Here is a 26422-nt window from a genome sequence, read left to right as displayed (position 1 = left end):
CACCATTTGTTGTAATTCCGAAAGTGATTGGAAAGTAAAAACTTTTACCTTAATCCTATTTATTTTCCAATCACTTTTGGAATTACAACAATTGGTGGCTTAGAGTTTTAACTGCTCTTTCTAGTGAGTCAGATATCCTATTCTTCGGGTATCTCTTTTGTGTTTGAACGTACACTGTATTCTTCTCTGAATAATATATAGTCTATTGACTAAATTTTTCTTTCTCGCTAGAATTTTTCTATGAATATTCTTGTTACCCTAAGATATTAATATATATATATATATATATATATATATATATATATATATATATATATATACATACATATACATACATATGCATATATTTATTCATACATACAGTTCAATTTGAAGACTCCACTAGAATGGAAAAAAGCACTAATATATGATATATGATACATAAAAGCATGTAACATACTAACAGATATCTGTAAATATAAAACCATCCAAATTTCTGAGTACCTCATTTCTTCTAATATATAATACCTGTACATCATCTCCAAACCTTCTAATATACATATACATATATATATACATACATACATACATAAATATATATATTGCAATTTAATATTTTAATTAAAATATAAAACCATGACAAAGTAAAACACTTATAAATAAATTTACAATCTACTGACTAAAATTTATATATATATATATGATGGGCTTAATTCAGTTTGTCTACAAAATCAACTACAAGGCATTGGTTGGGCCAGAGTTACAATAAAAACACTTGCTCAAGGTGCCATGCAGATAGACTGTACCTGCAACCATGTGGTTGGGAAACAAATTTCTTAATGCAGCCACTCTTGTGTTTATTGTGTAATATTAGAAACTTATAACATTATGACTGCTAACAATTTTAATTTACTTATTATTAAAAATTAATAAATAAAGCATAAAAATTCAATTAGATAACTTTGTTGGAATAAGTTGACTGCTTTAATTGTGTTAATTAGTTAAAAAAAAATTAACCTATCATTGTATCTAATAAAATGTTTGCTGCTATCATAAATTAAATCTGAAGACTTTTATGAATTGTAAAGTTACTAGTTAATTAGATAATCACATACAGGTACATAGTAGCAGAACATCTGGCTTATAGACAGTTTGAACATTAAAAGTATTAAAAGATTAAGTGAAAAATATCAGTGACAATGATGTAAATGATAAGAATGAAGATCTTGATAATGATGTGAAAGCATTCTTTGGGCATATATATAAAAAAAAAGGTCTTATATAGATGTTAACTGAATTAGTCTATATCATGAATGTATCATCTTCATCTAACATCTGTTTCTACCATGCTGGCATAGGTGGGATGGTCTGACAGGAGCTTGCAAGCCTGGGAGCTACAACAGACCCCAGTTGTCTGTTGTGGCATGGTTACTACAGCTGGATGACCTTAATGCCAACCACTTCAAAGAGTGTACCAGTTGCTTTTTATGTGGAACCAACACCAGTGCTTTATACGTAGCACCAGCACTAGTGTTTTATATAACACCAGCACCAGTCCAGCACCAGTGCTTTTTATGTAGCACCAACGTGGGAAATAAATATTCTAAATTATGATCAGCAATTAAATTTGAAATTATTAAAAGAAAAAATTGTTACAAAGAAAATGATGCTGTGTGGCTAAGAAGCTCGCTTCACAATATGTAGTTTGGATTCAGTCTCAATGCATGGTATCTTGGGCAAGTGTCTTGTACTATAGCCCCAGACCATTAAATGCCTTGTGAGTGAATTTTGTGAGACAGAAACTGTGTGGAAGACCATCACGTATGAATACATGCACAGTTTATACGCACACACATACATACATACATATATATACACATACATACGTGCACGTGTGTGTGTGTGATCACATCTATGTGTTTGTCCCCAACCTCACCATTTAATAACTGATTTTGGTCTGTTTACATCCTGTAACTTAGCAGTGTGGTGAAAAAGACCAATAGAATAGTATCAGACTTTAAAAAGAAATAAGTACTGGGGATGTTTTGTTTGATTGTCCAATGACTGAAACAAATAATTCATAAAAATGATAATAAAATGAAGGACTCAATAAAGAAAAATAGTGTTTTTGAGAAAACTGAAGTTTAAGAAAATAAAAATAAATGGTAAGTAATTACGCAAATCTTCTAGTTTATTAGAGAATATCTTATGTAAATTAACAGTTTATGTACCTTAAAGTTAATAAGTGAAAGTATGTGGCTTAGTGGTTAGAGTATTTGGCTCACAATCGTAAGATCTTGAGTTCAATTCCTGGCAGCATGTGGTGTCCTTGAGCAAGACACTTAATTTCACTCAGCTGGCAAAAATGAGTTGTGCCTTTATTTGAAATGGCCAACCTTGTGACAGTAAGTGTCACGCTGAATTTCCCTGAGAACTATGTTAAGGGTACATGTGACTATGGAATGCTCAGCCACTTGCACATCAATATCATGAGCAGAGTGTTCCGTTGATTGGATCAAATAGAACATTTGTCATCGTAAACGAAAGAGTACCAGTTTAAATTTAACATAAGTCAACCAAATTATATAACTTTAATTATAGCTTGGAAGTATACAAAATAGATTATGGTTGCATAATGAAGTACCATGTACCTATAGATCATTAGTCTTTATGTACCAGCTCCAGGAATGCGTCTAATATGTAAATTGGTATATCCAATAACTTAACACCGCTGTTTGTGGTGGGTATATAAGCAATGTGTTTGGAGGTCAGAATGGGTTAGATGAGTGCTGATGAAGGGGAAGCAACCCCCAAAATATGGCATATACACTCATTACCCACTTTTGTCTCTGATCACATTGTTTGTTTACATCTGCTGTCTCGATATAAAACATTGTAGCAAAAAATCAGTGCTGGCTATAATTTCTGTAGAACATCTGTAAGAAATAACCTTAACAAAATAATGTAAAAAGCACTGCTAACACAGTAGGACGTGATAATGACTTATAAAAACATTTAATATACTTTATTAGTATATTATGGTTGCACAATGAAATACCATGTACCTACAAGGCAATGAAATTGTACAATCTCTTTTATAATACTTATGAAAAAAATGAAACAAACAGGTATGGCAAGGTACAAACATGATTGTGTGGTTAAGAAATTCACTTTACAACTACACAGTTTTGGGTTTAGTCCCACTACATGACACCTTGAGCAAGTGTCTGCTACTATAGGCCCAGGTTGTCCAGCACTTTGCAAGTGAATTTGACAGAAACTGTATGGAAGCCTGTCATGTTTGTATGCACACATGTTTTAGTGTGTGATTTTGCATTTGTCCCACAGATGCTGCTTGACAACCAGCATTGGTTTATTTATGTCCCCATAACTTAGCAATTTAGCAACAGAGACCAAGAGAATAAGAACTGGACTTTAAAATAGGTACTGGGGTTGATTTGTTCAAGTAAACCCTTCATAGCAGTGCTGGGGCACTGCTATGAAACCGAGTAAAAGATAGAAAAAATAAACCAACAAACAAAAACATGAACTTCCTTTTTTGAAGAAACAGCATATTTATGCAGGGAAGTATAATGTTTATTCAACTAAATATATTGTTAAATCTAGAAGACTTTCACAATAAAAAAAAAATTAAATAGATGAAAAATTGGCTGAAAAAACAAAATTTACTTACAAAAATATAATAATACCTAATTATTAATAACCAATACCTAGCAAATAAGAAGCTTTTTTTAAACACAAAATGAATTTAAAGTAAAAAAGAATTGGAGATTTTACTTAAAATTTTCTTCTTTTTAATCTGCTTTTGTACATATATGACTTCTTATAAACCTTATAAATTGCCTTTAACATAAAATGGGGTAAAAAAATTTTAAACATATTTATAAGAAAACTGACTTCCTATGTATTGATATCAAGTAACTATTTCCTATGTACTGTCAAGAAATTTTAGTTTTTAATTAAAAGTCCATTTATAAGTATAAGGTTTATTCATAACTCATTAAACACATCATGGTCTGGCACCTATCTTTTGACTAGATTATATTAAGTAAAGTTGGCAAAATACTACAATGATAATTCTACTTCCAAAATAAATGCATAGGAAATCGAAGCTAAGATACTGCAAAAAAAAAGTTTTTAGAGAAAACAAATACAGATTCCTTAATTTATTTAGGATAGGCTAGGAAAACTGAACAAATTAGGAATGTTACTGAAGAAAAAAAATTATCATGCAGTGTTGAAGATGATTGGTAATAGGAGAATGAATGAATGTAGCTATTTATTTGGGTGAATTGTAAGAAAATAGTATATAAGGAGAGAAAGTTTTAAGTGAGTCTCTATTATGTATGTCAGCACAATTGCCAGCTGCTACACTGAAAGGAGTGGTTTCATAGAAAGAATAATTGGCAAAAGAAAGATTACAGCAAAAATACTACTATAAAATTTTAAATTACATTTGTTAATATCAAGACCAGGTTGAGCTTACCACAAATGCTTCAACTAATGGTGATGCAATAACAAAGACCTGCAGAAAGTGACATTTTAAGCCCAGAAGATATTTACTGTATTGAAATATTTATGAGTAATAAAGAAGAGAGTACGATTATGCAGGTGTTTACTGAAATGTATTAAATAACTAAGATGTTATCTGTGAACATTCGCAATATGTATACGTTTGAATGCGTTAAAATATAAGAAAACTAATATATATCTGAATGTTAAGCCAATCTTCATTGTTGAAATGAAAATGCTTTTCTTGAGAATTTTAAAGTTCTACTCATGAAGAAATCATTGGTCAACCGGAAGCTTCTGTAGAAGACACCTGCCAAAGGTGCCACATATTGATATCTAACTTTTATACAAATTCTTATCTTGATCCTATAGTAAAATAAAGCTTTGCTAAGATGTAATATATTTAATTCCTTTTTTTACTATCATCGTTAAAATCAAAACGTAAAGAAGTAACATAAATGTATGAAAGCTCACCTTATATTATATTTAATCTTATCTATACAGGTATGACTGTATGGATAAGGAGCTTGCTTCCAAATGATGGGGCCTGAAGCTCAGTCCCACCATGTGGTACTTTGAGCAAGAATCTTCAACTAGAGGTCTGGACTGATCAAAGCCTTATGAGTGGATTTGGGAAATAGAAAGTGAAAGAAATTTGTTGTGTGAGTGTGTGTGCATGTGTGCTTGTGCTGTGTTTCTTATTTCTTTACTGCCCACAAGGGGCTACACAGAGAGGGGACAAACAAGGACAGACAAACGGATTAAGTCGATTATATTGACCCCAGTGTGTAACTGGCACTTATTTAATCGACCCCAAAAGGATGAAAAACAAAGTCGACCTCGGTGAAATTTGAACTCAGAACGTAATGGCAGACGAAATACTCCTAAGCATTTCACCTGGCGTGCTAACATTTCTGCCAGCTCGCATGTGCTGTGTTTCTCCCCACTGCTGCTTGACATCAAATGTTGGCTTTCTACATCCCTGTTACTTAGGAGTTCAACAAAAAGTGCCCAATAGAATAAGTACCAGACGTAATTAAGTACTGAGGTCAATTTGTTTGACTAATCACTTCAAAATGGTGCCTCATTATGGCCTCAGTGGAATGAGTTAAATAAGTAAAAGATAAATATCTTAGTATATAAACATCTTAGTATAAAAGATATTTATTGCACAAATCGCTTAGTATAAAAAAATTGCTCTGTAAGATTTAAGTAATATTTTTATTGTACCAATAATTATTATTTTAACATTTTTAAAGTATTTATGTTTCTAATTTTATTCAAATTCAAAAATTACAATAGATTTTGAAAAGTCATTTTCTCATCTAAAGCTAAATTATTAGGAACTTCTTTTTCCCATTTACCTTAAAGGTGACAGATTACTTTTAATTTCAGTTTAAATGTTTTGTCATCCACCTATGTATTAATCAGTGATGTCTACTACATTTTGGTCCCAGTTCTTTGAATTAGACTCAACAAAATTTTTTGTCTTATTATGGCAAGACAAGTGTTCAGTTCTTTCAGTTTCTTATGTTAGAAGCTGTGCAATTAATTATAAGTTGATTAATGATTTCATTTTCATCATCATGTTCATTTCAACATTAGCATTCACTAGCCAGAAACAGAAATCATCTTAATATTTTTTATATTAAAATTACCCTTAGTAATGAAAAGCACAACTGCTCTCTATATAATACTATATAAGATCAGTCAACCAATAATATTCTTTGGGTTACAAGGTGGCAAGCTGGCAGAAATTTTAGCACCCCGGGCAAAATGCTTAGTGGTATTTTGTCTATCTTTACACTCAGAGTTCAAATTCCACCAAAGTCGTATTTACCTTTCATACTTTTGGGGTTGATAAAACAAGTACCAGTTGCATTCTGACTGCCCCCCTCCCCAAAAAAACTTTGGTCCTTGTGTCTAGAGTAGAAAAGAATATTCTTTAGATTATATAACAGTAGTAATATCACTTCCCTTCTTTTTTTGGATTCATTATATATCAACAACCGTTCTGAACACTAATAAAATGTTATTTCTCATATATCCAATGCAGTCAAACTCTGTCACATGAGGCAACAGGTATGCAGATAAACATCTACTATTATGAGTATAGATACATAAGGATTTCAGTGTGGATACTTTCACTACATGTATGTCATTTACACAAAAAGAAAGCAAAAATCCAAAGCATTATAATCAAATAATTTCTGCTGAAAATATACCTTTAATATTTATTTAACACAGAATATGCTCATTGCACAAAGTATGTATTTATAAGAAATAAGATAATGAACAACACAATACTGTTTATATTTCTGATAAAGTTACAAAAAATAAGAGTCTGAAAGCAAACATTAAACGATGATGATGATGGAAAGACTTTCAATAATAAAGAAAATTATTTTCATTCAATTCATAGAAGAATTTTTCTTCCTTATTTATAATAGAAATCCAAAATCTGATCTTTCATATCATTTTTGCAGTAGATTCCAAAAACACAGATGATTTTAATAGCATTTACATTGAATATGTAGTATATGAGGCTTTTTACATATCCATGGGGATTTAACAAACAGCAGGAAAACAAGGATCTCATTTTAAATTTTGCTTATAAGCATTTCTCTTTATATAAGATACTCATGGCTATACAAAATTCACAAACATCACAAAAATCTATTCCCATACTTTAAAAATTTTAATCATTCTAACCATGTAAGAAATAAACATGCACATACATGCTGAGACATTTTCACACACATACACACACACATGTATGTTTTTATAAATACAAGAAATCTTATGGCTGTAATTCTTCACAGGTGAAATAAATGTGATAAATATTCTCCTGTACATTCAATGTATTGAGTGTTCCTCATGTGAATGATTTCCTTTGTTTCTGCAGGCAGTATCATCATTATGAGTGTTTGTGCCTATCACTGTAACCGTCATCACCATATTTTGCATCATACTCTGAGACAGCACTTATCTGGAGATGCTACTAACCTAGAGGGGGGAGAGAACAATATCTCAAAAAAATATTTCATCTTTCGTTTGACTTCTATGACTGTGTCCTTTCCACCACCAACCACTTCACTGAGAGTACTTGGTACATGTTATGGTAGCAGCACCAGAAAGCTTGTCACATTATTCACAACTCTGTCTCTGTTTTCTTACACTCACACATCTATGTATGTATATATATATATATTCATAGGTGCGTGTAAAATAATTAGGGTGGCTACACACAATTTAAAACCAAAACTGAAATGATACACCATCACTAAAAGTGATGAAAGGTGCAGGGAACACCAGCATTGCTGGAAATAAGAGACAAAAGACACTTTAACCACAAACAAAATTCATGCAGGGAGCATCAGCATTGCTACACATGTATGTAAGTGTGTGTGTGTGTGTGTGTGTGTGTGTGTGTGTGTGTGTGTGTGTGTATATATATATATAACTTAATTTTGATATGTTTTGGCCAGTATTGGCCCAGGCCATGTCTAACTTAATAGCACCACCTGGTGAAGTCTTTTAGTCATATATGGGGCACCATGGCCCACTCTAGCAAAGAGCTTTTATTATTATATATATAAATTTATATATATATATTCAAAATTCAAATAACTTATCATTATCTTAAAAAAAATAATGATAAAGTGGCCAGCAAACATAATCGAAATAGGCAAAATATATATTAAAAGTCAGAGTACAATATGCCTCTGTTTGTTAGAAAGAAGAGTTAAAACTCTCCAAAGCCACACATCTCTCACTATATATAAACATGCACAGAGAATGTAACAAATACATTAAAAAAACAGTCACCCCCAGTTGTTAAACTACAAAGACGAGGGTAGATTTCCCAGTATCAATTGCTTTTGCTTTCTGTGCCAATATGGATTATGTTTGCTGGTCACTTTATCATTATTTTTTTAAAGACAATGATAACTTATTTGAATTTTGAATCTATACTTGCTCGCTAAGGTTTGTTTGGAAGTTGCAGGGCCTTCAGATGAACAGACATGCACGGAATGGTAAATGTAATTTTTAAAATAGTTTACATAGTGAGTCTAGCTGGAGAGCTTTAATGTCAATTTGGCACAGAAAGTGAAATGAATTGATACTGTAATATCTACTCTCCTCTTTGTAGTTTTACAAATGGGGACGGCTGTTTGTTTTTTAGTATATTGGCTACATTCTCTGTGTGTGTTTATATATAGAGAGAGATGTGTGGCTTTGAAGACATTTAACTCTTCTTTCTAGCAGGCAGGTGCATCTTGTACCCTGACTTTTAATACACACACACCACACACACACACACACACACACACACACACACATATACAAGGAAAATAAGACAAAGTAGAAAATGCTAAAATAATTTTATCATGAACATTTTAGTACCGATTTCAGTCTTTGCGATTTTTTCAACTTAGAGTAAAGTATGGGAAGCAATTAAATTGTGGAAAAATTAAATGAAATATTAAAAAAATATTTCCATAGTTTTCAAATTCAAGCGACATTTTCCTTTTTACTGTCTGTCTCTGTCTCTCTTTTTTACTCATGAAGTGAAAGAAAAAGAGATTAAAGAATCCAGGCAAATACTTTGTAAGCACTCAAGAGGTACCAAACCTCAAATCTGGCTAACTAAATTGGCCAGTGAATGCCACAGTAATCCACATAGTTGTAAATTCACTTTCTGCCACCTGTCCAATCTGAAGTTCAAATACTGAATGAATTTAGTATAAAGTCACAGAGTATAATAGAAAAACACAAAAGTAAGGAGATTTATTCTTGATAAATCAGTTACATACATTTCAAATAGAATAGCATACATCCAAATGTTGCAATGCAACACTTGTGTACAACTTAATCGATCAGATATTTGATTGATTAAAATGCTACAGAGAGAGAGAGAGGAATACCATCCTATTCTTACAAAAGCTATTTCACAACGTATATCACAGACTCACATACATACATATATATATATATTCATTCAATGTTCCTCTTCCCATACCAGCAGGGGTTAGATGAATAAATCAGCTGTAGTTACATCTGTGCAGCAAAGAGCTTTGCTTCTTAACTACAAGTGTTCAGGTTCAGTCTCTGTTGCTTACTTCCAAGAGCCTTAGGTTGACCAATGTCTTGTGAGTGAGTTTGGGAAAACATCTGTGTGTGCATATGGGGGAGGGGTTACTGACACACTTTGGAGTGAAATGATGATATGATGTTTACATTCCTAGTTGACTGTACAACTGATAGCCCAGCATTTTTGAATATAAGAAAATCTTGTGCTTGAACCGAAAGAAAAAAATAAAACCAAAGAAGGAAGGAATCCGGTTGTAAAAATTTGTTTCAAATAAGTCCCTGTCCAAGCAATGCGAGCACGGAAAAATGAATGTTAAATGAATGAATGAATGAATGAATGAATGAACATTATATATATATATATATATATATATATATATATCTCAATCATCATCATCATCATTACCATCATCATAATTGTTTAATGTCCGTTTTCCATGCTGGCATGGGTTGGACAGTTTGAATGGGGTCTGGAAAGCCAGGAGGCTGCACCAAGCTCCAGTCTGATCTGGCAATGTTTCTACAGCTGGATGCACTTCCTAATGCCAAACACTCCAAGAATGTACTGGGTGCTTTTTACGTGCCACTGGCATAGGGATCACAACTACAATTTCCATTTGATTTTGGTTTTGATGTACTTGACTCAATAAGTCTCCTCAAGCATGGCATATCGCCCTACGATATAAGGTACTTTTGAGTGGGCTGGTTATGTCACACTGGTGTAGGTTACAACTGTGAACTCAATTTATTTGCCAAGTCTTCTCAGTCACAGCATATCTCCAGAGGTCTTCGTCTTTTGTCATTGCCACTATGAGGCCTTACATACGAAGGTCACGCTTGACCACCTCATCCCATGTCTTCCTGGGTCTCCCTCTACCCTGGATTCCTTCCACTGTTTGGGAGTGGCACTTTTTCACACAGATATTACTTAAGTTATAGAACGAAGTTCAAAAAATTCCGTCATATTTTAAAAAATATTTTAATATGGTATAAAATATTTATTCAGTTCTCTAGATAATTGTTTCGTGCAGAAAGACAATAAATTCATTTTAAGAATCTGAGTTATGAAAGAGTACTCAACAGTAGCACAATAAGAAAAAGTAAAAACTTAATAAAGTAAAAGGAGGACTTTGGAATTACATGGGTATTGTGTTCTTACAGAATTTTTCTAAAAATAATTGTTCTAGGAGTTATGTCTATATAAAACACGACTGTATATTTATATATAGATATATGTATTTTTGTGTGTGCTTGTATGTATGCATGTATGTATGTATGTATGTATGTATGTATGTATGTATGTATGTATGTATGTGTATGTAAGTATGTATGTATATGTATGTAAATATGTATGTGTGTATGAGGGTACAAGGCTTAGTGGTTAGGGTGTTGCACACAGAATTATGAGATTGTGGTTTCAATTCTTGGACTAGGTGGTGCGTTGTATTTATGAGCAAAATAATTCATCTCACATTGCTGTGCAATCACTTTGACACTTGACGTGTGTTACACAGTGCACCTGTTCAGGTAACGTTGATCTAATGGAGGCAGTGAGCTAATGTACAGCACATACATTTGATCACTATAAACAAATCATTTGTGCAAGTATTTCAGCAAGAAATTGCAAAACTGTCTTTTTTGGACAACAAGAAACTATGACCATCATGTATGTATGTGTATATATATATTTATATATATATACCATCATCATCATCATCATCATCATTATCATCGTTTACTGTCCGCTTTCCATGCTAGCATGGGTTGGGCGATTTGACTGAGGACTTGTGAACAAAATGGCTGCACCAGGCTCCATTCTGATCTCGCAGAGTTTCTACAGCTGGATGCCTTTCCTAACACCAACCACTCTGAGAGTATAGTGATGATGATGATGATGATGATGATATACACACACACACACTGCATTATTCAGATGCTCAAATTAAACAAGAGCAGAACTATAAATATCCTCATGTCTTCCTGTGACACAAATTTTCTTTCAATCTTCCCCAGTTTTGCAACCTCTCTCCACCCACCCCTCCTCATCTGTCCCAATACTCTCTTCTGTTCACCTTCTTGTACCTTGCAGATGACAACTCATCACCACCATCTTTAACTCACTTTTTAGCTCCACTCAATTTACTTCTACCCATGCACATAATGCAAGGTAATCTACAGCAATAAATATGTTCCTGACTCTTCAATCATAGTTCAACCCCTTAGCACCTAAGATAAAGCCACCTCCCTCTTTGCAGCACACCATCTCACAAGCAAGCGGTGTCATTCATTTCTGATATTCTGCGAAAACATATCTGGCCATGGAGAAATATTACTTTGCCTGGAAACAGGTGAAGGTTGGTAACAGGAAGGGCATCAGCCATAGAAAATCTACCTCAAATAAACTCCTTTCAACCCATGCAAGCATGGAAAAATTGATATTAAACAATGATGATGATGATATATATACATATAATCAATATATATATATATATGTGTGTATGTATGTGTGTGTGTGTATATATATGTATATAAATGTATGTGTATGCATGTGTTGTGTGTGTGTGTGTGTGTATATATATATATATATACACACACACAACACATGCACGCACATACATATATACATACATTTATATACACACACACACAACACATACATATATACATACATTTATATACATATATATACACACACACACATACGTACATACATATATATATATATATATATATATATATATATATATATATATATATATATATATAAAAAAAAAATTATACAAACATACATGCAACTCCTCCCCATATCCACTCCCACCACCATATAATTTTTGAGAGTTGATAATCAAAACAAAATTTAATCAAAAACAATGCTTCAACATTTTGAATAGATTCATGTATTTGTTATTTGAACAGATATATGTATTTGTTATATAGGTATGATTATACATACATACATACATAAATACATACATACATACATACATACATATACACACACAAACACACAAAAGAAATTTTAACGAATATGGTAGAAATGATACAACAGTTCTAAAAATCAATATCATATATTTTCTCAATAGATATTTGTAAATAAATGTATACCCTTTAAGTTAGTTTATTGTTCAAACTTCCTTTATTCTGAAAAGAAGAATTATTCTTTTAAGTACACTGCTGGTAAAAATCAAGCAATAGCTTTGCTGTGGGAGTGTATTAGGATTGAGCAGAATGTATTGAGAAATCTCAATATCTGATAAGATTTAAACAAGCCAGCCATACATGATGGAAATCTCTTGCAAACATCTGACTTTGCCTTGTGATAAGCATATCAAAAACTGCTGAAGCACACTAAAGCAGCCTTCGTTGTACTAAAGCTCTATAATCAGGATTCATACAATATTATAAATATCATTTTGTTGTAAACAAAATCTCTTACATCTTTCATGATTTTTCCTAAACACACATACACACAGCCACAAAAGAGATATTTCTCAATATTTTTGCAGAAGATTTTGAAATCATTGAAAATATTACCATAACAAGCAGAAAATAAATGTTTGTGTGATTTCAAACATATAAAACTGTGAGAAATAATTAAAGTTTTTGTGTTCAAAAATAAAATCAAAATGCTGCGTGACTACATTTTTCCATTATTGTTGTTGTCACCACCACTGCTACCACCATCACACAGCTTCTAAAATTTGTGTCTGTAATGGTTAAGTGACTTTGCTTCTTTCCAAATATAGCTATTTTTAATTTTCTTTTGCATAGTAAATATTAGTCCTAAGTATCCTGTCATAGAGTTTTATTTAGCCCCTTTCAACTTCATTTGCAGTGCAAATGCCCTCTATGAACTATAGATATACAATTACTGGTTTCAAATTTTGGCACAAGGCCAGCAATTTCATGAAGGGGGTGAGTCCTCTACATTCACCCCAGTGCTCAGCTGGTAAGTATTTTATCAATCCCAAAAGAATGAAAGACAAAGTCAACCTCACCAGAATTTAAGCATTTTGCCCAGCATGCTAACAATTCTGCCAGCTAGCTCACTGCCTTATAAATACATAATTATTAGTTTCAAATTTTGGCACAAGGCCAGAAATTTCTTGGAGGGAGTAAGTGGACCACACTTAACTGATACTTATTTCATCGACCCTGAAAGGATGAAAGACAAAGTCAACCTAAATGAAATGCAAACTCAGAACATAAAGTTAGATGATATGCTGTTTGGCATTTTGCCCAGCATGCTAACGATTTGACCAGCTTATAAATACGTAATTATTGAATGGAAATTTTGTGATTTAATAGCTAAAGTGCTAAATGTTAGTAACCATGAGTTTCAATCTTGCCACTGGCAATGTGTTGTATTCAAAATTTTAATTCAGTTAAAAAGTTCCACTTCACAACTGAATAAAAAATTTGGAAAAAACATCCACTTGTAATTAGTGTGCCCCAAGACTTGTATGTATCCAAAATTTCAGATACAACTAGCCTACGTTAGCATGAAGCTAGAATATAAAGTTATAGCAAAAAGAAAAAAATGTTTGCCATAGTTAATAAAATAGAAATTTCACATGAAAATTCTATTAGAACTTGAATTGTTTTTAGCATAATATGTTGATTAGCTCTTCAGTGCAGTCAGTTGTTTCTTTATGATAATAAACCATTAATAATGTGTAACATGCAAGCCGTTGTGTTGTTTTGTCCTCTTGTATCCAGCAATTCAATGAAAATTTCAAATGCTAATTCTTTGAATACATCAAATATCATTGTTCCAACAAATGAGTTTATCATAAAAAGTATAAAAAATGTCACACTGTTAAGAAAAGATCTTTGAAATTGGAGTTATCTAAAGCTCATCTACTCTTATACTTAAAATCTGCTGTATCCCATTAGATATTTTATATCACTAATGATAGCAAAGATATTCTACAAAGTATTTTAATTAACTATTGAAAATGTTGTCATCAATGAACTATTCATTAGAAAATCATGAGAAATTTTGATCATATTTTAACCATTAATAGAAATAGCCAGCTTTAAAAATACCTTATGTTGGGTTTAGAAAATCTGAACAATGTTTTAAAAATAGAATATGAGAAATCTTCATTTCAAAGATTCTTTCAATATGTTGCATGTGCTATTTTCTACAGTCAGCATAATCTGCTTAGAATTAAATAAAGGAACAGAAATAGTTATTTCTTTCTAAATTAGAAATTCAATTGTGTTCAATTAAGTGTACAAACTGCTAGAGTTTCTATTATAAGATGACAAAAATGAAAATGCTACATAAGTATTAAACCTGTTTTAAATAATGCAAGACATTTCGAAATTTTAGTTTCAAGGATTCATTTAGCAGAAAATTAATCAGAATTGAAATAAGCCCAGTACATGGATGTTAAAAAGTATTTATCTTTTAGGGTATTTAAATGTCCACCACATGATTTTCTTTATGATGTAAGTGAATAACAATCTTCCATCTGATTAAATTGACATTTTATTTCACAATATAGATTACGTGTCTTCATTCTAACATACTTTAGATGGATCAACAATATTAGAAATTTCCTTTTAATCATTGAAGATTTGTTGTATAAGCAAGATATTCTGGCAATTGTTTTATATAGATTGAGAAGGTCACCTATAATGAAATACATAATAATTATTGATTTCTAAATATTGTCACAAAACTACAAAGTTTGAAGAAGTTTAGTCAATTAAATCAACCCTAGTGTTTGACTGCTACTTTATTCTATCAACCTCAGAAAGATGAAAGGCAAAGTAGGTCGACCTTGGCAGGATTTGAACTCAGAATGTAAAGGGTCATGAATAAACACCATAAAATATCATGTACAACACTCTAATGATTTTGCCAATCCAATGCTCTTAAAGAAGACGATAATTATTGTAAGATACATCATCCATTATGTGCTAATGAGAAAGTTACTACACATCTTACTCAATAAACAGATACAGAAGCTAAAAATAAATAAAACCCCTATCATCTTCACTTAAAATTATTTACATATTTCTAAAGCAACATGGATTTTTGTGGCCCAAAAGCTCAACTGATAAGATTCAGCAAACTCATATTGTGATGGGTAGGAGTGGGGAGGCAAAGCAAATAGAAAAATACTATCCTTCTCATATCTTCTATTAACTTTATTACCTTCCCTTTCTATTTAAAAACAAATACTTTCAACATTTCAAATTTTTAACAGTTTTTTTTTTACCTAATATATGGAAATCATTATCATCATTTAATGTTCATGTCCCATGGTTTGGATGGTTTGGCAGGGTCCAAAGGGCCCAAGGATTGCATTGAGTTCCAGTGTTTGCCTTGGCATGGTTTCTACAGTTGGATGCCCTTCCTAATGCCAACTACTTTACAGCATGTACTCTGTGCTTTTATTTATACGACCAGCATTATTGAGGTCACCATGCAGCTTGCAAAACTACAAACCCAAGCATTACACAAAACAAATAAAAGGTAAATAAATGAAACACTCAAACTGGGAGGGCAAAGGCAGGAGATATTCAGATTGAAATTTTGCAGACTGTTGCCGTTTAACTCTAAGTCAGCCACAAACTCATCTTCTTTCCAGTGTATCAAGTCTACATTACCTAATGAGAGAGAGCTGGCTGATCTCTCCTAGAGATTACCTCAGCATTTGCTGCTAGCTGATTGACTACAGGAAACTAGCTTCAAATGGTTGCAGTCCTGAGAAGAAGGGCTCAGTGAAATGTTCAATATGCTGGTTAAAACAGTGGGACAGGGACTAGAGGAAAGACAGCTTAAACAGGTTGGATTAATGGTATTATACAGTGTACTGGCTCAGAAGTGTAGAAACTGCTGTAAAAGTAAAAGTGAAAGTAAAAGAAGATAACAGTATGTTAGTGTGCTAGTGGTTGTAACATATTTGGCAGTCAACTCAATGGCGTTTCTGTTTTGGTGTTTGTAACAGCATCACTGACCCAGATTTATGTGTGGTACTCTAAAAAGTAGAGTACACTATATTGCCAAAACTGTTCAGAGCTGAAATAGTTTCTGGCAATGAATAAAAACCCAAGTCTATAGGATAGTTAATATATAAGCAATAAATGTGATGTTCAATAAATAAATAAATAAACAAGTCTTTGGGTTACCTGGGGCTATAATAGATGGTAATTGCTCAAAGCACATTAGGACCAATTCAAAAATGTATCATTTGTGTTTTCAAGTATCAGTTTGCTTAAGCAATATAGTTTATCATATAACCCAATAAATTGGAATTTATTTATATTTTAGAGAGCACTTGCTTGAAGAAATGTTCCTAATATATTTGTAAAGTATTTACGTGTGTATTCGTTTGAGTATGTGTGTGAGCATGTATGCATGCATGCGTACATGCAAGTGTGAGTACAAAGCTAAGTCTGTGCATGTTTCTTATTCCCAGTCCTCAAGTACTGACAGTAAACATTATTCAGCCCTACCTAGCATTACTGAATCCTCTGTACATTTCACACTAGTAGACCACTACAATCCATTTTACATATTGGGGCATAGTTGAGAGAAAAGGAATACTGAAGGGTCACGTGATTTATGTTCAACTTCAAGACCTGTAAGATGATATTTATAGGAAGAACATAGCAAGAGAGGAAATTGCAGAGGGCTGGCATTTAGGGAAGTAAAAATTTGCACATAATGGTTAATGTAGAGCCTGGATACAGTCATGAAGGATGAGGGTGATATGTAACAAGTAATTCAGAGGAGCAGACACTATACAAGAAGTTTTAAAATAGGCACAGAGAGAGAGAGAGAGAGAGAAAGAGAGGAGATGCAATGCCTTTGGGTCAGAGTCATGGTGTGTCGATGAGTGAGTCTTTGCAAATCAATGAGACAGTTTTCTTTTGTATGTGGTCAAGAAAGTTTATATGCATAACAGCTGCAACACACATGCAGATAAGCTACCAATACTCACTTGCGTGTCTTGTGCTTTGAAGTGAGTCAATAACTGTTTGGTACTGAAGTGTTTCTGATTCTGATAAGTAAGAGTAGAGTTAAGGATGCTATTTTAGCTGTTATTTATGTGGAGTGAACAGAGAAGCTCATCAGATATGGTGAAGTCTAGCATTTATAACAGTGGGGGATTTTAATTGAATATCAGCCACATGTAGAGTGGGTGAAGGATATGAGCATATGTCTTTGTGTTGACAAAAGAGATAAGATGCTTGCTTGTGAGAGAGAAAGAATAAGTGATTGGTTGTCATAGAGATGATAAGAGACAGTGATGGATGTCAATAAAAAACAGCCTGGGAGACAAGAGTGCCAAAAGATAAGGTTTGCTGCAAGGAAACGGTGCAAGTGGTAGATATGTGTAGAGATGTTGGATGGTAATAGAGTGATGGATGTCAATAATGAGTAACCTGGAGATGAGGAAGAGTGATGGCTTTAATTAGGAGAGTAAAAGATCCAATATATTTAGAGTTAAATATATGAGTGTTGTTCAGGTTTGGAAATCAACAGCATCAGTGCAAGTGGAATGCAAAAGCCAAAAGATGCAACCATAAATATTTATTTCTTTATTGCCCACAAGGGGCTAAACATAGAGGGGACAAACAAGAACAGACAAAGGGATTAAGTGGATTACATCGACCTCAGTGCATAACTGGTACTTATTTAATCACTCCCCAAAAGGATGAAAGGCAAAGACAACTTTGGTGGAATTTGAACTCAGAACATAATGGCAGATGAAATACCACCAAACATTTCACCCAGCATGCTAACATTTCTGCCAGCTCACTGCATAAATATTAAACCCACCAAGGATGATGCTATATTCTTGGTTAGGCAACTGCAGGGGAAGTATTTAGCCAAAAATAAACCTCTGTACCCGCCTTTCATGACATGGAGAAAGCCTTTGATAGAGTCCCCCACTTCCTTATCTGGTGGTCAATGTGAAAGCTAGAGGTAGATGAGTGGTTAGTGAGAGTGGTACAAGCTGCCAGTAAGGTGAAGGTTGGTAATGAGTATAGCAATGAATTTGGTGTACAAGTAGGAGTTCTCCAATGTTCAGTTCTCAGGCCCCACTTGTTTATGTTTGTCCTCCAAGCCTTAACAGAGGAATTCAAGATGGCTGTCCCTGGCAGCAAATCTATGCTCTTGACCTTGTCCTTATTGCTGAATCACTACCTGACCTAGAGAAGAAATTTCAGGTATGGAAATAAGGCCTAAAATCTAAGGGTCTTAGAATAAATTTAGTAAAAACCAAAGACCTAGTAAATAAGAAAAAAGACAAATCACAACTCCCTTTTGGGAGATGGCCCTGCTTGATATGTAAGAAGGGTGTTGGTAGGAACTCTATACATTGTACTCACTGCAAGCTTTGGACACATAAGAGATGTAATGGTATCAGAGGAAAGTTATTGGAGAATATAGTATTTGTGTGAGGCACATGTGCAGGTACAATAAACACTAAAAATGCACAGACAATAAGCTCCCTCAATGCTTGGGTGGATCATTAGAAATTTAGAGAGCTTCTACCTTTGTTGGTGACTAAGGGCTTCTCCTTCAGAGTGAAAGGCAGATTGTATGATGCCTGTGTATCTACAGCTATATTACATGGCAATGAAACATGGGCTTTGATGACAGAGGACTTGTGAAAGCTTGAAAGAAATGAAGCTAGCATGCTCTGCTGGATGGGTAATATCTGTGTGCATGCACAACAGAGTGTAAATGATTTAAAAGGAAAACTGGGTATAAGATGCGTCAAATGTTGTGTGCAAGGGAGAAGACTGGACTAGTTCAGTCATGTGATGAATATGGATGAGGAAAGATGCGTAAAGAAATGTTGAGCTCTAATTGTGGAGGGTATCTGTGGAAGGGATAGACTCAGGAAGACGTGGGCCGAAGTGGTGAGAAAGGATCTTAGAATGCTGGAGATCTCACTGAGGAAATAACAAGGGACTGGGAGATGTAGTGATTTGCTCTGCTTGATAAGATGTATCAAGCTAAGTAAAATCGCTCTCTTCCACATATACAGGCTCATCCTTTCAGGTGTTGGTGCCACATAAAAAGCACTTGTGTCAGTACTGCATGAATGCACCTGTGCTGGTGCTGTGTAAATGCACCTATACCAATAGCATGTAGAAAGCATCCAACCATAGAAACCATGCTACAACAGACTTGGAGTCTAGACAGCTCCCAGCTACCCAGCTCTAAGTTAAACCATCCAACCTGTGTCAGCATGGAAAGTGGACATTAAATGATGATGATGATGATGAAGATGATGATGAAGGAGAAAGACTTCAGAGAAGGGTGATATGAGATAGATATCTTCAATGAAGAATATGAAATAATCAAACAGTTTATTGCAGCCGGATGAGTTTGGAAAACAGCAGAGACAGCAGAAGAATTTAGAGGGCTGACTTTAAGTAAGTGTAGCTAGAAGGGGTTCAGACAAGATCAAAGTTCACAGCTTTGCAATATAAGAGGGAAAAATTAACCTTATTCTAATTAGTTTTCATTTTCATTTAATGACATTTCTATAAAAGGAAAGAGGAAGCCATAACTCATGAGTTGTCACTAATCACTATCTCTATCTCTGGAAATAGTCATGCTGGATGTCAGAAGCCACATGAAAACTTCTCAAATTCTTGTTGCTCTCTGAGCAGAGCATGAAGTGAGTGAGAAGAAGTCAGTCGGAGATTACATGCCAATTAACAGGAAGCTTCTCAAGGTGTTTCCTACAGCACCAGACCAGCAACTACCAGTGGAAGGCCACTGCTAGGAATTTTTCTCCATCTGTACTCTCTGATAAATAGTGTTACTATGTTATGAAACTGCTGTAGAAAATAACATATCAAAAGACCATGTTATCCTGAAAGTGCGAATTCTGCAGAAGGCACCCAAAAGCTAAATGTAGTATTGTACAGGCGGATCTGTTGAGCTTACCACCCTTGCCCACTCCTAAAAGAAAAGAGAGCCATAATATTCTAATGTACAGTAGTAAGGTTGCCTAACTGGACAAAACCCCCAGTTAACATTTGACTATTTACCATTTAGAGCAGTGGTTCTCAACAATTTGAAATCGGTGGACCCTCATGGCCATTCAGTGTTTAAAAATGCAGATTATTATATTTTTATAATTAAATATTAAGAATTGTGTAAAAAAAAAAAAAAATTGTGTAATATAGAAGTTTAACCAGTATATTGCACATAAATTTTAACAGCAAAATCTTATATGGACCCCCACTGATTTAAAGTGACTATAGTTCTTTGACTGAAAATGTTAACAGTAGCTGTTGAAATCACATTATTCTGAAATAGAATTGCCATTTAGCATCTGCTTTCCATGCTGGCATGGGTTACATGAAAGACACCAGTGACTGGAACTGGTAAGCTGGAGAGCTGCATGAGGCTCCAGTCTGTTTTGACTTGGTTTTTACTTCTGGATGCCTTTCCTAATGCCAACCACTCCATAGAGTGTACTGGGTGTCTTTTACATGTCACTGGTATGGGTGTCTTTTACGTGTCATTGGCACAGGTACCTTTTACATGTCACTGGCACAGATGTGCCACCAGCACACTCACCAGAAACTGCAAATTTTCAAAGTTTAATGGAAAAGTAGGTACTTAAGGAGAAGAGGGGAGACAAAAGGTATAAAAAATTAATTAAATGAATAAAATTTAACAAATAGATAACTAACTGGATAGATTAAATAAAGTTGGAATAGAAAGAGGTGGTAAATGAAAGTAATATGCATACAAGAACAAGACCGAACTTCAGCAGATAAAGAAGTTCTTGATGAAATTCAGATACAGTATATGTTAGACATCAAATTCACTTTTTAAGGACAAAAATGTTTGTGTTAGAATAAAATAAAAGTTGTGAGTAAAGGAAGATCTAGTAAGACAGTTATTTGGATTTTAACAGACCAACATATGACATCAGGAAAAAATTTTATGGAGATTACATGTGTTTTTTATGGAATGCAAGTTTGCATTTGGGTAGGAAGATTAGATTAAATATAGGTGTGTTGAAGCCGTTTATACAAGGGTAATAAAAAAGAGAATATATTAAAATCATAAATAAAAAAGAGAACTCTTCTTTATTAAATTAAACAACTTATTCTGAGATAAATTTATGAGATAGAATAAGCAAAATTGAAACAGACTGGAAGAAAAACTAGCAAGTTGTTACATTTATTTTATTTATATTTTTATATTTTGAACAGCTAGAAATATCACTCAAACCGCCCTGAAATCACAATTTATAAAAAGAAAGAAAGTTTACATTGGCTAATGTGGTCCTTGGGACACCATCCCTGAATAATTAGAATGCTTTTCATCATATATATGCATATGGGGGTTACAGCATGTTGGTAATAACAAGTTTGAAATAATTCACTGAAATATCAACAGCTTAATTTTCAGTTTAATATAATCCAGATTTAGAAAGGTTCTCTTTAATAAACACCTAATTTGAAACATATTCATACAAATAAATTTTTAAAAGCATGTTCACATCTAACTAAAAGTGTAAAGATAAAATTATTATTTCAGCTATACTTCACAATTATTATTTCAATCAAAATAAATATTTTGTATTACCAGTATTTATTTTGCAACAGTAAACAGATTGTTATCTACTTATCTGAGCAATGTAATAATAAAAGAACATAGAGAAATGTAAATAAAAACCTTTTTGCCCTTTTATCGACTGTCTTAGATCTCCATATAATTTATATTATTTCTTTCCTTTTTTTCTGGAAAACTAATATCATTTTTTTTCTCAAGTAGTAATATCAATTTTCATTACACTTCCATTTAGCTTCTCTCATTGTATATACAAATGATAATATTCGAATAATTTGTCTCTAGTTACCACAGTTACCAGAGTCATTGAAATATAGCATTATACTTTTTTTTTTATTCCTTCTGAATAATGTCTTTTGCTCTGAGAAAAAATATTGATGCTGACAGAAATAACAATTTTGTAAACCACTCCCACCCTACTCACATATCTACTTCAATATTTTTTGCTTGTTCTAATATTGTTTGTTCAAAAGTTAACAATATCCAGGGATTTTCCCAATAACTAGGGTGAAGGTAAGTAAGCTGAAGACAGATCACTAGAAGATTCAAACCAATACACACATTCTTCAGTAATTCAAATCCTGATATCCAGACAGCTTTTATTACCAATCAGGATATAGAAATGGAACCCAGTCAAAGACTTCTGGATTATAAAATGTAAAGTAGAATTGTTATATCCATATTTAGAACTTACATTTGTATCATAAGGCATATAAACTATGCAATGTTTATCTCCATCTGAAGCCAGTATTCATATGGACTTTATTGTCACTTAAATAAGTATTTAGTTTCCTTCCTTTAACACATTTTAACACCTCTGCAACTATAAAAAGAGTTTGCAGCTTCTATTGTCATCATGTCTTAGCTTTTTATACATCTTATATAAATGATTGTATCTGTAAAGTGAAATATTTTATCTTTCTTGTCTCCCATACTTTATAAGTCCCAAGCTATTTTCTTCTACCAATGCCACAACAATCATCATATTTCAATCTATATTGTACAATCCAAACAATCCCTGGATTTCAGTTCATGATTATTCAGCTGTCAAATAGTCTGTGTATCTGAAGTTCTTGTGACCTATACATCTGCTAAAATCCAACAGCAGCTTCTTTGCCACAGTTTGAATAAAAATTGAAAGTTATATTTTCCAGACAGTCTGATAATGCTGAATAACTGAGCCTTCTTGATAGCGTTCTGAGTTACATCACTTCAAATACACTTTAGGTGAGATGTAACTCCTTGGTTGTAGTGAAAGTGACTGTGCACAAGAATGGAAATTCTGAATCAATTGAAAATGAACAAATACAGAAGTCACATTACAAACGACTGTGACTACAGCTGAAAGACTAGAAAGATATCGAAATATGTTTACTTGCTTTTTCTGTCAGCTGTATTACTGAGAGCAAGAATCAGTAGGAAATTTGAAAAGCTCTTTTATTTATTTATTTTTTTACATTAAATACAAGACTTTCATTCACATATAAGATATAATTTGTAAAAACAAAGCTGTCACTGATGAAAATCATTTCTATCTTAAATTTGGTATATTACGTAAGTATATTCAAGCTGCACTTAACATATGCATATATTAAACTGTGTGGCTTAGTTAAAGAGAAAGAATATGATGAATAGAAAATGATTAGAAAGCATACAAATGAAATAGCAGTGTTATCGAACTGAAGAGAACTATGTAATAAGTAAATGATTAATTAAATTATTGATTATTTATAAACCGCATTTCTGTCAACATATTTACAATAATGTCAGATGCTAACATATTTTTTTAAGTATATGCATAACCTTTCAAAGGAAGCAATTTTACAACTAAATGTTTGCACATTAATAATAGAAAACACATAAGCAGATATGTTATATATATTAGCAAATAAATACTGATTCGTCAAACTGAAAATAATTCTGCTTTGATTTTCACAAATAATTTTATTTCAGATTTCATTTAAAGAGTTGATAGGTGTTTGTTTGTTTATTTATATATTTACACATGGCTTGATACATTTTCAAAGTGTGCAGAATATTTACTATTATGATTGGTAATTGCTTTTAAACATTACTGATTTTGTGCCTACGTTTAAGTTTACATTATTAACTGGATCTAATTGTTTGCATGGGATTGCTTATATCAGTAAATATGAGAAACACCTTGCTCTTTATTAATTATATTTATAGCAAGTTAGAATTTGCTTTAATATAATAATTTATCTTACTTTATGAACTAGCAGTTAGCTTAATTGGGTGAACATTTACCAGAAAGCAATATTTGATATTTTGTATCAACATTAGCGAAAATTCAAACCTAAAAATCTATTGAAGTAATACTTGATACTAAACTAGACATTTGGATGTTTGCATTAAAAAAATAAGATTATTTTATTTTGTATTACTGTTGCTGGAAATAAATTTGATATTTCAAAGAGATTCTTATGTTAGCATTTCATATAGAAAAAATTCATTTCAAATTTCTGTCAAAGTAAAACCTACATGTTAAGTATCATATTTTAATAATTTTGTATTTTTATTGATGCTTTGCCAAAATATAAAGGAAATGCATACAAAGTTGAGTCTTTTATTAATCATCAGAACTAGATGAATATTTGTTTTAGTGTATATACTATCAACATTTATCTTACATAAACACTTTTATACGGCTACCACAAGGGAAACAAGTGCTCAGAGGTACAGCTAAATTTCTAGCAACAAAAGCTTGTGCTCTTGATACTAATAGAAAAAAAAAACTTGAAATTGCAACCACCATCATTCATCTGTACTGTTAGCCATGACTCTCCCTCACCTCCAGGTTACTCTTTATTAACATCCATCACACTCTTACCACCACTCTTCTCTACATGTAACTTCCACCTCTGCTGTCTCTAAGTGGCAAACCTTATCTTTCTGCACACTTAACCATCACTCTATCTTTTTATTAACATCCATCATTGCCTCTTATCCTCTCTGTGACTATCTATCACTCATTCCTTCCTTTATGAGTAAACATCACTGCATCTCTCTCATTACTGTGTCTCTTCATTACTTCTTCTTGCACTAACCTTTCTATTACTCCTTTTTTTATCACCTTTCATTTTTACCATCACCTTCTTGCCTCATTCACTCTCTTTCTACATCCCCCTTTTCCTTGTTAATCTTCAGTCATTGCCCCCTCTTCTGTTTACCCTCTTGGTCACACTATCTTCAATAAATGAGACAATGTAGAATAGGGAACACTCTTTGGTCTTCTGAAGTACAAAACACTTTCACTCATGCTGGTGCCATGATAAAATGCACCCAATACACTCCACAAAGGGGTTAGCAAGTGAACATGGACAACATAGGTTTGAGAGACACTTTAGTCTTGCCAAAGACATAAGAACTTCTCTAGTGCTTGTGTCAAGTTAAAATGTACCTAGTATTCTCTGTATAGTGGTTGATGCTAAGATGTAGATTCAGCCACTGACAAAAAGTGGAATCTATCCAGGAGGGCAGCAACTCTAAATAACAACTGACTTGGATTGAGATGATCCATTTGACCTAAGATAGCATGGTAAGCTTGGCAAAAAATGGCGATGATGATGAGGGTGGTGATGACAACATTATTTTTGCTAGAGTTTTTATCTTTTGCTGATACACATTTTTAAAAGACACTCATCAGCTACAAACAGTGACACTATTGTTTGTGACTGGGCTGCCACTGATGACAATTGTTAACATCTCCAATCAACAAATCATCTGTTAACTCTGCTTTTCCAAATTCTACTGGAATAAAAATAATCCCTTATTTGAAAAGTAGATAAAGGTTAGTGACAGGAACAGCATCCTGCTTTATGAACCCTGTCAAATACATCTTTGCCTAACCCGTGCTAGTACAGAAAAACTGTCATTAAGACAAAAAAATATACATATATGCATATCATCATCATCATCATCATCATCATCACCATCATCATTATCATCATCATTTTACTGTCCACTCTTCGATGCTTACATGTGCTGGATGAAATTTCCTGATGCCCTTTCTGTTGTCAGCCCTCACTCACTTCCAAAAAAGATAATATTTCCACATGGCCAGACATGAACCATCTCCTCACTAGGGATTAAAGTAGAAACAATCCCAGGTTGACTTAATCAAAGTAATCTATATTCTAACGATCTAAGTTTATTTTATGGGTGTGTTTTTATGGAAGATTAGAAACAAAGGACACTGCTTGCATGACAGTGATGCTC

At 33.1% G+C, this 26422-nt stretch overlaps 1 protein-coding gene and 1 long non-coding RNA gene across 4 annotated transcripts in view; one reads left to right on the top strand and one right to left on the bottom strand.

The window, feature by feature from the left end:
* LOC115214428 (meiotic recombination protein SPO11-like) overlaps positions 1–26422 on the bottom strand; it is a 757765-nt gene that overhangs the window by 142995 nt on the left and 588348 nt on the right. The window lies entirely within an intron of this gene.
* LOC118764262 lies at positions 8605–24470 on the top strand. The gene is made up of 3 exons (XR_005000063.1): positions 8605–8689; positions 13388–13393; positions 24459–24470. It is a non-coding gene; the product is annotated as an uncharacterized LOC118764262 (long non-coding RNA).

Source organism: Octopus sinensis, linkage group LG7 (genome assembly GCF_006345805.1).
Source record: "Octopus sinensis linkage group LG7, ASM634580v1, whole genome shotgun sequence".
Taxonomy (NCBI): domain Eukaryota; kingdom Metazoa; phylum Mollusca; class Cephalopoda; order Octopoda; family Octopodidae; genus Octopus; species Octopus sinensis.
This window is presented reverse-complemented; position numbering and strand designations above follow the sequence as displayed.